General features: G+C 35.8%; 4 non-coding genes across 4 annotated transcripts; all 4 read left to right on the top strand.

The window, feature by feature from the left end:
• The first annotated feature begins 2,676 nt into the window (after positions 1–2,676).
• Positions 2,677–2,751, top strand: LOC111746194. Its single transcript, XR_002783004.1, has one exon. It is a non-coding gene; the product is annotated as a small nucleolar RNA SNORD113/SNORD114 family (small nucleolar RNA).
• Positions 2,752–6,089: 3,338 nt separating this feature from the next.
• LOC111746195 lies at positions 6,090–6,164 on the top strand. The gene has a single exon (XR_002783005.1). It is a non-coding gene; the product is annotated as a small nucleolar RNA SNORD113/SNORD114 family (small nucleolar RNA).
• A 3,124-nt stretch (positions 6,165–9,288) lies between these two features.
• On the top strand, positions 9,289–9,362 carry LOC111746187. The gene has a single exon (XR_002782999.1). It is a non-coding gene; the product is annotated as a small nucleolar RNA SNORD113/SNORD114 family (small nucleolar RNA).
• Positions 9,363–10,430: 1,068 nt separating this feature from the next.
• On the top strand, positions 10,431–10,503 carry LOC111746192. Its single transcript, XR_002783002.1, has one exon. It is a non-coding gene; the product is annotated as a small nucleolar RNA SNORD113/SNORD114 family (small nucleolar RNA).
• The last annotated feature ends 1,738 nt before the right edge of the window (positions 10,504–12,241 follow it).

Here is a 12,241-nt window from a genome sequence, read left to right as displayed (position 1 = left end):
CTTTGCTGACATTCCATTTGCTAATCTTTCGTTGAGGGTTTTTGCATCTTTGTTCATGAGAGACATTGATCTGTAGTTTCTTTTTTCTTATAATGTCTCTCTTGTTTTGGCACTCCTGGCCTCACGGAACGTGTGAAGAAGTATTTCCTCTGCTTCCATCTTCTGAAAGAGAGTGTAGAGAATGGGGATAATTTCTTCCATAAATATTTGGTAGAATTCACCAGTGAACCCACCTGGGCCTGATGCTTTCTGTTTTGGAAGGTTATTAATTATTGAGTCAACTTCTTTGATAGATATAGACCTATTCAAATGGTTTATTCTTGAATGAATTTTAGCAAATTGTGTCTCTTGAGGAATAGGTCCATTTCATTGAATTGTTCATGGTATTCTTTGATAATTCTTTTAATATCCGTGGGAACTGTGGTGATTTCTACTCTTTCATTTCTGTTATTAGTAATTTGCGTCCTCTCTATTTTTTTTCCCCCTGTAGTTAGCCTGGCTATAGAGGCTTATTGATTTTATTGATCTTTTCAAAGAACCAGATTTTGGCTTCATTGATTTTTCTCCATTAATTTTCTGGTTTAAATTTCTGCTTTAAGTTTTATCATTTCTCTTATTCTGCATACTTTGGACTTAATTTGTTCTTTTTCTAGTTTACTAAAGTAGAAATTTAAATTACTGATTTGAAATCTTTTCTTTAAATAAAAATTATATCTATTTAAGGCATACAATATGATGTTTCGATTAACGTACATAGCGAAATAATTACTACAGCCAAGCTAATAGCATACCTATTGACAAACATCTCCCTGTTTCTTTCCTCTCCCCACTCCTGGTAACCACTGTCTGTGTCTATGGATTTTTTTAGATTCTGCGCATAAGTGAGAAACGCATCTTATTTCACTTAGCATAATGTCCTCCAAGGTCATCCATGTTGTTGCAAATGACAGAATCTTCTTTTTTTTAAGGCTGAATAATATTCTACTGTTTGTACGTATACCATAATTTCTTCATCTATTCATCTGTCAGTAGACACTTTGTTTTTCTTTTCTGATGTATGCATTCAATGCTATAAATTTCCCTGCAAGTGCTACTTTTGCTGCATCCATTTTTTAAAAGCAACAAGAAACATTTACATAAATGGATATGTGATTGAGTATATATCTTATTGAATGAAAAGCAATTACGGCCACATCTTGAAAATGTGTCATATAGGAAACATTATGATTGATCAGATTGTGTTCACTAAATTTTTATTAACAACCCAAGAATGATTTACTCAGTTTTTTCTGTGACTACCAAGTAGATAGATATTAGTATCATTTAGGATTTATTTCTAGTGTCTTTGCATTCCCAGATATTGAAGTATTGTTATAATTAGACAAATGAAATACATTCTATCTTAATTACTTAAAATAAGAGAAAATGCGGGCCAATGAGACAATGATAATTATTAATTTGGGTTTTCCTTAGTGATATTTATGGAAAGAAAAATTTCTAGAGTAATCCCGTTTTTGATTAGGGGCACGTAGATCATTACATCTAATTGCTATTTCTCTTCTGGATGACTGGCTGGTTTACCAATTTAACTTTTTAATATAATGAACATAGGCTAAATCATCCCATAAATAATTAAATAAATGAATAAGTGAATGAATGAATGAACATATAGAATAGAATCAAGCAGGAAGCATTGGAATGTGAAATAAGGTTTTAAAAGATCCCAATTCTACAAAAGTAACATCCGTTAAAATGATCTTTTATTCTGTTAAAATATAAAGATATTTTTGATAGTTATTGTTCTTACTCTTATGTCAGGGATTCAAAAGTGGTTATTACATTATTTAAAAGTAAAAGTCAAATACTAGACTAACTGAAAAGGACCAAATGTTAGCACTATCTAGTTCCACATAATTAACATACATTAAAAATCTAGGTTAATTCTACTTTGTCCTCTACAGAATGGCTACAGGACAGTAGACTTATTCATCCCCTAAGAAACAAAATCTTGGCAGCCAGCTCTGCGGATAAAGAGCAGAGTAAGTAAGACTTGAAGTTCCCATTGTTGGTTGGGACGCTTTGTTTACAAGTGTTTAACGGTTTTTCAAAAGAATCAATGCATATCAAAGAAAGAGCCCCTCTCCCCCCAAGTATGGACCAGTGATGGGAATATGTTCTGAATCAAAAATCACATTTAATCTAATTTGGCACAACTGAGGTAATTAAAAAAAGATAGTAGTCAGTTCCTTCATTTTCTAAACTATTGAATATTAAATTTTTTTTTCTTCCACAAACAACTTAAACATTTCCATATTGGCGTGGTCCTGGCTGATAACTGTGTGTGTGTGGCAGCTCATAAGCAAATGGAAGACGCTGTTTTTTGAGAAAGGATTAAAGATGGTGGTTTCACCATTTTTCATTGAACCATCTTTGAAACATGGACTAATTGAATAAAAGAAAGCTGCAGAAGGACCAGTGATGGATGTAGATTCGGTATGAAGCATGGATGATGATTGATCACACATGTTCCCTGAGGTCCACTGTGAAAGGGGGTCTGGTCTAGACACTCTATTGGAAAGCACCACCAATGGGAAGAACGTTCCTGGGATTTTATGATTGCATTGTTATTCATGGATCGATGAATAAATAAATGAAAGTAGAAAGGAAAAATATACCTGGACCAATGATGAGTACCATGGGGTATCTGAAACAGGAGTTTTGATTAAACCCGTATGCAACTCTGAGGTCCACATGGTTACATGTTGTTATTCCCTCTGTGGGAGACGAGCCCATGTTACCTTGTGCTTGGGCTTTTGTGGTGCTTGGGCATAGGCTGTATTTTTATTATGTTACTGACCCACCAATAAATAAAATGTATCAATGAATGAAAAAAAGAGGACAGGTTATGCACTTATTATTAAGGAATGTAATGAAATATGGATCATTACTAAAGTATGACTGAGATTCTTCCTGCCCTGGAAAGGAGTAGCCAGCCAGTCATTTGTACATTAACACTCAGGGTTTTATTCTGTGTTGGTGGTGGGTTGCTGACTGATTGTTTTATTAAGGAAATGGAAACACATTTACTCATATAAATAGTTGGTTAAATAACCACATAACTTGAGAGCCAGGCAGGGATGAGAATGTTTTATATGACAACACTCATAATTAATCTGATCTTTTAAAAAACTGATTGTTATTAAAACAATACAAAGAAGCAAGTCTGTTATTCTTGACGGCAATGACTATGGACAGCCGTGTGTTTTGTTCCGTGTTTATGTTTCGGGAATAAGATCACAGATACCAATGTCTTCGTATAAGAGAAAGAAGGTATATTTTTATATCTGAATCTCTTCTTAAACAGTCAGCAAACCATGGACCAATTAGGAACACGTTTTGATACGAGGATACCGATTCGTCTTGTTTTCCAACAGTACACAGTCTAGGAAATAGTGTAGGTTCTTTAATTTTTCAAAAGGTGCACCTAGACCTTTCCAAGTTGTAGTCGTTTGCTCCTGGATTGGAGTTGAACCATTCTGAGTCTTCTTTAGAAAAACGAGGACATGATATTCCCTGAATGATAAAATAAATCAGTGAGTAAGTGAATCAATAAATACACGAGGTAGAGGATTGGTGAGATTGTTTCATGAAACAAATTAAATATGCCCAATTCTGTACAGAGAAGTCCAATGGAAAGATGATCTTAGCTCTCCCTATATAGATAGAAAGTCAAGCCAGATGTCTTCAATTGTTATAGTTCTTATTTTGTGTTGGGCAATGAATTCAATGGTGTTCATATTATTTAACAGTAAAATTTAAGTGAGTAAGTAAAAGATAGCCATTCTTGGGAAAATGATGAGAATGCGATGTATAGTAGGGTTTACGATTAGTCTTCCTGACAAGTTTCAATTTAAGAAGACCAACTCCATCTTCATTGTTTTAAAAACAGGCTATATTTTTTCCCTCTGTAGAATGAATATTACACTGTTCGCTGATTTACTTGTTCTCTACCTATTGGGACTAAAGAGCATGAAGACCAGTGTAAGTAAGAAAACATCAACAGTGGTGTTCTAAGCTTAGATGGGGTAGTGTGTGGGAGCCCACAAAATTATTTCGGCAAAATAAGTAGTTAAATAATACACAGAATCAAGGAATGTCAGTCACGAGCCCTGATTCGAATGTGTCATGAGCTAAAATTTATGATTCATTCAACCCAACCCAACTAAGGACCATCGCTTTAGCGGTGGAGGGCATTTCACATGTTTTCAGAGCATGTTAACGTCCCGTTTAATGTTCTCGTCTCATTTATCTAATGCATTCCTCCGTTGATAAAGATCTCAATTGTTAACTCTCTGAGGCTGGAGTACCTTAGAAGATGGCAGATGTCAGTTCCGTCCACTGTGAGTTAAGATGATAGGTCTGTGGTTATCGATTACACCAACTTTAATATATAGGCAAAGCCAGCGAGAGAGGAGCCAGAGGCCACTAACTCTAAGAAAGGGATTGATACGAAAGAAGGGGGCTGAGTCCTCCCTATGTGTGAAACAGAGGTTCATCACGAAAAGCAATCGAGTCCATTTGCTCTGTGTGAACAAAGGCGATGAACAGAGCTTGGTTGTGTTTAAGACTTTTATTCTCGGTTTTGTGTCATTAAAGTTTATTGATTATATAATTATTATTCACGAACCCATGAATGAGTGAATCAATTCAAAAAGGCATAAATGAGCGAAGCGGTAGAAAGCCCCGTGTGGATCAATGATGAGGACCGGTCGAGGTACCCGAATCCACACCTCTGAGGAAGGCCTCTGTGTGACTGAGGTCCATTGTGAAAAGAGAACCAGTCAATAGTCCCTGTAGAAATTAGCCGAGAGTACAAGTTAGGAAAATTCAATAAACTTGTTTCTGGGCTTTTGTGGTTCATGGATATGGATTGTATTATTTCAAGTGGATCGATGCATGAGTAAATAAAGAGATGTATGTATATGAAAGGCTAAGAGGCCTACTCATGGACCGACTAGGAGCGTACAATAAAATAAGCATAATATTAATATGATTCTGAAGTAAAATGAACAGGTTTAGCCCATAGTTCTCTTTCACACGAAACATGTTAGTATCCGTAGTTCAGAGGCAATGTTTTGAGTTTCTGTAGTTTGCTGGGGGTTTTCTTAATATTAAGAAAAGGGAAAGGCTTTACATCAGTCAATAATCCATTAAATAACCTTCTACTTAATAGATATCCATGTAGGTGGATATTTGTAGTCCTTACAGATCTTATTCTTGGGCTAGGGGTGGACTTCATAGTGTTTATTATACTATTTAAAGCTAAGAATTCAATACTGGATTAATAAAAAATCGCATTTTGGAGCCAACATTTATTGTTATCTAGTTCTTCTTAACAACCGTTAAAAAACCTCAATCTAGTCTAACTCTGCTTTTCCCTCTGTAGAGTGAATGTAGGACAGTTGATTGAAAGGATCGATGTCAAGAGCAAAGAGCATCAAGACTAATATAAGTAAGTCCCTTAGTTCACAGCCTTTGTTTGGCTAGTTTGTTCATGGCTTGTGTCTGAAGAATTTCAAAGCAACCTTTCTGTGCTACATACATGAAATAGAGAAAAGTATAGATGAATGATGGGAATGTGTTATAAACCAAAAATTATGTTTCATCTAAATCAGCACAACCGAGGTCATTTTAAAATAAGCTAGGAGTTATTTAATTTATTCTCAGAGCAGGTTAATATTATTCTTTATTCTCTACGTGGTTGATTTAAGCATTCTCTTATGGGTACAGCTGCCTGGTAACCCTTTGAGGGTGGCTCGGAGGGGACCAAAGATGGTGGCTTCATTATTTTTCATTGAACCGTCTTTGACGTCTGGTCGCATGAAACAAAAGAGAGCCAAACAAAAGAGAAGCAAGGCTGAATATGCTACGGAGGGATGGTGCCCCCTCCACAGGTGCAGCCATTACAAAGGAGGTGTGGCTTATTAGCTTTATAGGACGAGAGCGAAAAACGCAAGGATCTTGTTTGGGAATTTTGTGATTCTTTTAGTATTTGTGAATCAGAAAATTAATCAATAGATTACCAAGCGTGGACCAGTGATGAATGTCATGGGGTTTCTGAAATAAGAATTTTGATTAAACCCATCTGTAACTCTGAGGTCCATTACGATGAGACGCCTCGCAGTCCCCTTTGCGGGAAATAAGCCTATAGCACCTTTTTCTTGGGCTTTTTGTGGTTTGGGATATGAATCGCATTATTATAATAAAATTAGGCCATGAATAAAGAAATATGTCAATGAATGAAATATGAGAGCTATGCGTGCACTACTTTTCAAGGCATGCGATGAAACATGGATAATTATTAAAACGATTTTGAGATTCTCAGTCCCAATAAATTGATAGTGAAGGCTTTCATCACTTTGGTAAGGAGCATATGGTCATTGTACATCAAAGTGAATGTTTTTGTTCTGTGTCGAGGCAGATGGCCAACTGATCATTTTATTAAGGAAAGGGAAAGATATTTACAGAAAAAGTTAATTGAATAAACTGCGTGAGATGGGGAGTGTGGAGCAGCGATGAGACTTTTATACAGCCACATTAATGATTGATGCGATCTTTTAATGCAATTTCATGTAAGCAAACATTAAAGAATCCAGTTTGCTATTCTTTAGGGAACTGACGTAGAACATAGATAAATATTATTCAAGGCACTTCTCCGGTGTGTGTGGGTGGGCTCACATATATTGAAGGATAATTGTAAGTGAACAAATGTAAATATTTATAGCTCGGTGGGTCAACAGTACATCAATGGAAAGCATGCAACTGGGTATTAAGATCGTGATTCGTCATAATTTGACACAAGGGACACCCATAGGAAGGCAAAGGGTTCTGTATGCTCCTTCAGGAGCATATAGATAGATGAGAACATCAATGTTGTTTTTTCTGGGCTGGTAGTGTGTTTCTGGTTGCACAGTTCATTTTAAAAAAGGACAAAAAACTTACATAATCACATAATAATAATAATAATATAACAAATTCAATAATAATATAACATCATGATAAACACATTGGTATATATTATGTTAATAAATAATATAATCAATAAAAATATAAATGATTAGTAATTGAAACAAGGAAGCGGTCTAAGCATCGAAAACATGACTATAGTAATTGCTAATCTTGTGTTCATTGATTATTTAAAAAGAAAAATGTAGATACATTTCGTGGATGATTTCTGCGGGTCATAAGCCAATGGATAGATTTTCATCGTCACTCAGTGTTATTGTGCAATGTCCTTAGGGTTCACCAGTACTGGTGCTATTATTGTAAGTGAGTGAAAGAAAAATTTTATACCTCAATCCATTATTTAAAATAGCGGAAAGCATGGGCCAGTGAGAAGCAGATGTTCTATGAAGGAGCATGATAATTCCTGCTCTACCCTCTCGAAATCCACTTAAATAAAAAAAAAAAAAAAAAAAATCCAGCCTCCTCCTCCTTTAAGGAAAGATCGTATAGACCCAGTCTTTTAAATACATCTTGCTATTAACATTTCGATTCAAGTGAATTAAAAATAAAAATTCAGTTTCTCAGGAATACCAGCCCCATTTCGTTCAGATGTGGCCAGTGGCTACTCTATTGGGCGGTGCTCATAAGGAACATTGCAGACATGCAGAGATAGAGGTTGCATGTAATAGTATTTAGTTTGGGGTGGCACTCGGCTCTACCATTTTGTGTTTTCTTTAAAAAAAAAAGAGCAGGTAATTAAATTATCCTTAGAGTTATCAAATAAATGAATAAATAGGTTATTCAATAAATACACGAATGAAAGTACAGTATGGCCCAGTGGTCAGACTGTTTCACGAAAAAAAAAATGTACTTCATTTATTATTTTTTTATTTGCTGTCTCAAAATGTCTTTTTTCTCTCCATTTTTCAATTAAATTTATTAGGGTAACATTGTTTAATAAAAACATATAGGTTTGAAGTGTACGATTCAATAGTACGTCATATGTCTATTGCATTGTGTGTTCGCCACCCAAAGTTAAATTTCCTTTCGTCACCATATATTTTATTTACTTCCTTTACCCTTATCTACCTCCTCCCCTCCCCGCTTCCCTCTGGTCACCATTAAACTGTCGTCTGTGCACGTGAGTCTCTGTTTGTTGTGTCTTTTAGTTTTATATCCCACATATGAGTGAAATCATACGATTCTCCACTTTTTCTGTCTGATTTGTTTTGCTTAACGCGATAATCTCCGGATCTATCTATGTTGTCGCAAATGGCAGTATTTCGTCTTTTCTTAAATTTATCCCATTTTGCCAGGGATTTCCCTGTAAAAATGATCTGTCTGTCCTTTTTGCTATGTGGTGTAGGGGTCTATAGATGGGTATTGGTAATAGCTTTAGTTCTTCTTGTGTTGGGTGGTGGATTAAACTGTCTTCGTTATGTTACTTCACATTAAAAATGGAGTAAGTCAATAGATGGAAAGGATAATGCTGTCGAATCGATGATGAAAATGTCACACGGGCCAGTGTTCATGATTGATCAGTAGTGTAGAACTAACTTCTATTTAAAAATATAACTTTACACTTTTCATTCTTTTGAAAAGCTGCTTTTCCTCCCGAATGAACTCCACGTTGGATTCAGTCATTGTCCGGTGATGACGACCTTGGCTGTGAACTTCTGTCCACAGAAAAGAGCAATGTAAGTGATGATGTTCCCATTCTTGGCTTGTATGCTTGGTCGTGTGTGGTCCCTGACATGCTTCAACGGAGCGAAAGGCCATAGACAGAAAAATCAAAGCTAAGGACACAGAGTGTGGGCCATGGGAATGTGCTTAGGGCCAAGGAGTGCAAAAAACCCATTTCAGCATGACGAGAATGGTAGAAGGCAATGAATTTTCACAACCGTTTACCATTCCGTGTTTTCGTACCACAGTTGCTTTAAGCATTTCCGGATTGGTAGAGATCTAGGTTATTAATTGTTTAGAGGAATCTCGTAGCAGGCAGAATATACTGTCCGTGTCCTACTTGTGGGGTGCCGTTGTTGTTTTGGGTTGTTTATGACGCCATGTGTGAAACTGGCCAGATTAAGTGAGCATGGCGCAATCACGGGCCGCCGTTAGTGGTGGTTGGTACTGTATGAAGCCGAGCTCTGAGCTCTGGTCTGAAAGCTCTGTAAGAGATCAGCCTCGAGACACATCCTGGTAATCTCCAGGACCTTGTTCTCGGGAGGTGGGGACCCATGGGAAATGAAGGCATGAATGAATAAAGAAAAAGAGTGCCAAGCTTGGACCGATGATGAGATTGGAGGGTGTCTGAATCAAAAATTTTGATTAAAGCCATCTGTAACTCTGAGGTCCATTATTAAAAAGTGGCCTCCTTTCTCCTCTATGGAAAAGAGCTTAGGGCAGAAGTTGAGATCGTTCAGGTATTTTGATCATGGGCATATACACTTTATGGGTATAGATTGAGTTTATCAGTGATAAAGACTTGAATCAAATTCATGATTAGCCTAGAGTCACACAACTAATGTTTTATAAATCAATTGAAATCTGGACTTTATTTTTTTTTTTAAATATTGGCATTTAATTCCACAGAATGAAGATCGTGGCTGATTGAATTAGTCTCTACCGATGAAGATCTTGGCTGCTACCTTCGTGAGTAAAAATCTTATGACTAAAGTAAATGAGAGTCGAAAGATCTTGTCAGTTGGGGTGAATTGTTTTTATTAGTGTTCATCGAATTATTTAAATCAAGCCATACATAGATCCATAAAATGAATGTGTTACGAAGCTAAAGATTATGGTTACTCCAATTCAATGCAATTGTGATTAAAAATAAGATGGGAGATATGATAATTTTCAAAGCTGATTAATAAGAATCCATGTGATTTTTGCACTGCATTTGATTTAAACATTTATTCAGTAATAAAGTCAGGGCCGCACTGTCCAGTGTGGTTGCCCCTAGCCAAAAGTGGCTACTTACATTTAATATAAGTAAAATGATATGAATGTTAAATTCAGTTCCTCAGTTGAACTAGCCACATTTTAAGTCCTTATCTACATATGGCTGATGGCGACCGTACCGGGGAGGGCAGTTATAGCACATCCCTGTTATCATACGGAGTTCTGTGGGGCAGCTCCCCACTCAGGGAGGAGTACATATGGGGATGGGAGGTAGTTGGAACAGGGTGCGTGAGAAGCAAGGATGTTATTGACCCGCACACAAGTTATTGAGAGCCACTGCAAAAGGAGATCTGGTCGACTGAGAAAAGATCTAGTTTATAAGGAAAAGCCTATAACAGATCTTGGTCATATTCGAGGATCTTGTTTTTGGCTTTTAAAAAAATATGAACATTGATTTTATTACTGTTAGTGGATCAATAAATGGATCAATAAAGAAAAGTATAAATGAAAAAGACTGCTCGACCTGGATCAATGATGAGTACCCTGGGGTGTCTGAAATCAAGGATTTTGATTAAACCCTGTAACTCTGAGGTCCATTACCTAAAGATTCCTCTTCGTTTCCTTTATGAGAAGTGAGCTTATGCCAGGAGTTAAAAATATGCAGGAGTTTGTTTTTGGGTTTCTGAGTATTATATTTTCACTAAATCAATGAATGAATAAATTAAGAAACATAAACGAATAGAGACAGGATGAGTTATTCCTGGTTCAAATATGGGAGTATGTAATGTAATATATACAGCATAAAAATCATTGTTAATACGTTTCTGAAACACTGAGTTCCAGTAAAATAAATTTATTAAAGCAGACCTTTTTGGGTAAATAGCATTTAGATAAATGGATATAAGAGCCCTTGTTATTTTTCTGGGTTGGGTTGTTGATTCTTTGTTTTATTAAGAGAAGGGCAAAACATTTACTTAAATCGATTACTGATTAAATAACTGCAGAATTGAGAGAGGGCTACACACGGACCTGTGTTGAGAATGCGTCCCATGACCAGTTACGATGAATTCAATGACCTTCACTATTTTTTAATTTAAAAAGAACAAGAAAAGATTATCTGATTTTTCCGTGCCTGATGAACATACGGACAGGCATTAATGTTGGCTTGTTTCTATGGAGTCACAAATATTAAGGATGTTATTATTATGTATAAAAGAATAAGTTAATATCTTAATCAATTATTTGAAAGATGGCAAAGTACGGACCAACGAGGAGCATATGTTATGAAATAAGGGGGTGATTAATATAGTTCAACACAGTTGTTTTCCAAATGAGAAAGTAGACCGAGCCTCCTCCACTTTTGGAACGGTGAATATATGTAGATAAGATTTCTCATTCTGACTTGGTATAATTCCTTTAAAAAAATTGAAGATAAATGACTCCGTGTGTAACAGTATAATACATACATACATACATACATACATACATACATACATACATACATACAGGTTGGACAAATGTAGGCAATTGCTGAAAATGTGCTTGAATCTAGAATTCAGATGAACCTAAGTTTTTGCAAGCAAGATTCATTTAGAAAGAAAATATAGCCCTCATGTGGCTAGAGAGGGGGCATATAAACAGATATGTGTGCTAATCGTAGTTCTTATTTTTTTGTCTTGTGTTGGTTTCAAAGCTGTTCTTTATATCCCTTAAATTTAATATATGAATCATTCAATAAGCCATTCAGAGTTTTAATGCATAATAAGCACTAAGGTTTATTCCTAATCAGTTGTTGTTGACTCGATCAATTTAAAAAATCTGAATCTAGTCTGATCTATCTCTATCTTTCCATCCATCCATCCATCCATCCATCCATCCATCCATCCATCAGTCCATCCATCCATCCATCAATCCATCCATTCACCTACCTGATTTAATCTCTTTTCATGTTTGCTTTGCATTCTACAGAATGGACACATAATGATTCAGTTAAAGACCGTAGAACCTTATGTAAGTAACAGTCCAAGGAATTGCTTTTGGTTTGGTGGTTTGTCACAGGTGTTAACTTTATTATTGAAGGGAAATAAATAGCTACATATATAAATAAAATGAATGAGGGTCATGTGCGGGCCAATTCAGCTCATCTGTGGTCAATTAAGGAGAAAAAAATAAGACCATTTTATTCATTTCACAGTTAATTATTCAATAATTAATGTGTGTAAAATATTATTCGATTTTAATTTTGAGTCATAGTCTATTTAAACCTCGCTCTGCAAAAACAGAGTTTAGTCGCATTCAAATAGTAAAGGGGAGTTAATATGAAGTATTATATTAA

This window comes from Pteropus vampyrus, unplaced genomic scaffold, assembly GCF_000151845.1.
Source record: "Pteropus vampyrus isolate Shadow unplaced genomic scaffold, Pvam_2.0 Scaffold178, whole genome shotgun sequence".
Taxonomy (NCBI): domain Eukaryota; kingdom Metazoa; phylum Chordata; class Mammalia; order Chiroptera; family Pteropodidae; genus Pteropus; species Pteropus vampyrus.
This window is presented reverse-complemented; position numbering and strand designations above follow the sequence as displayed.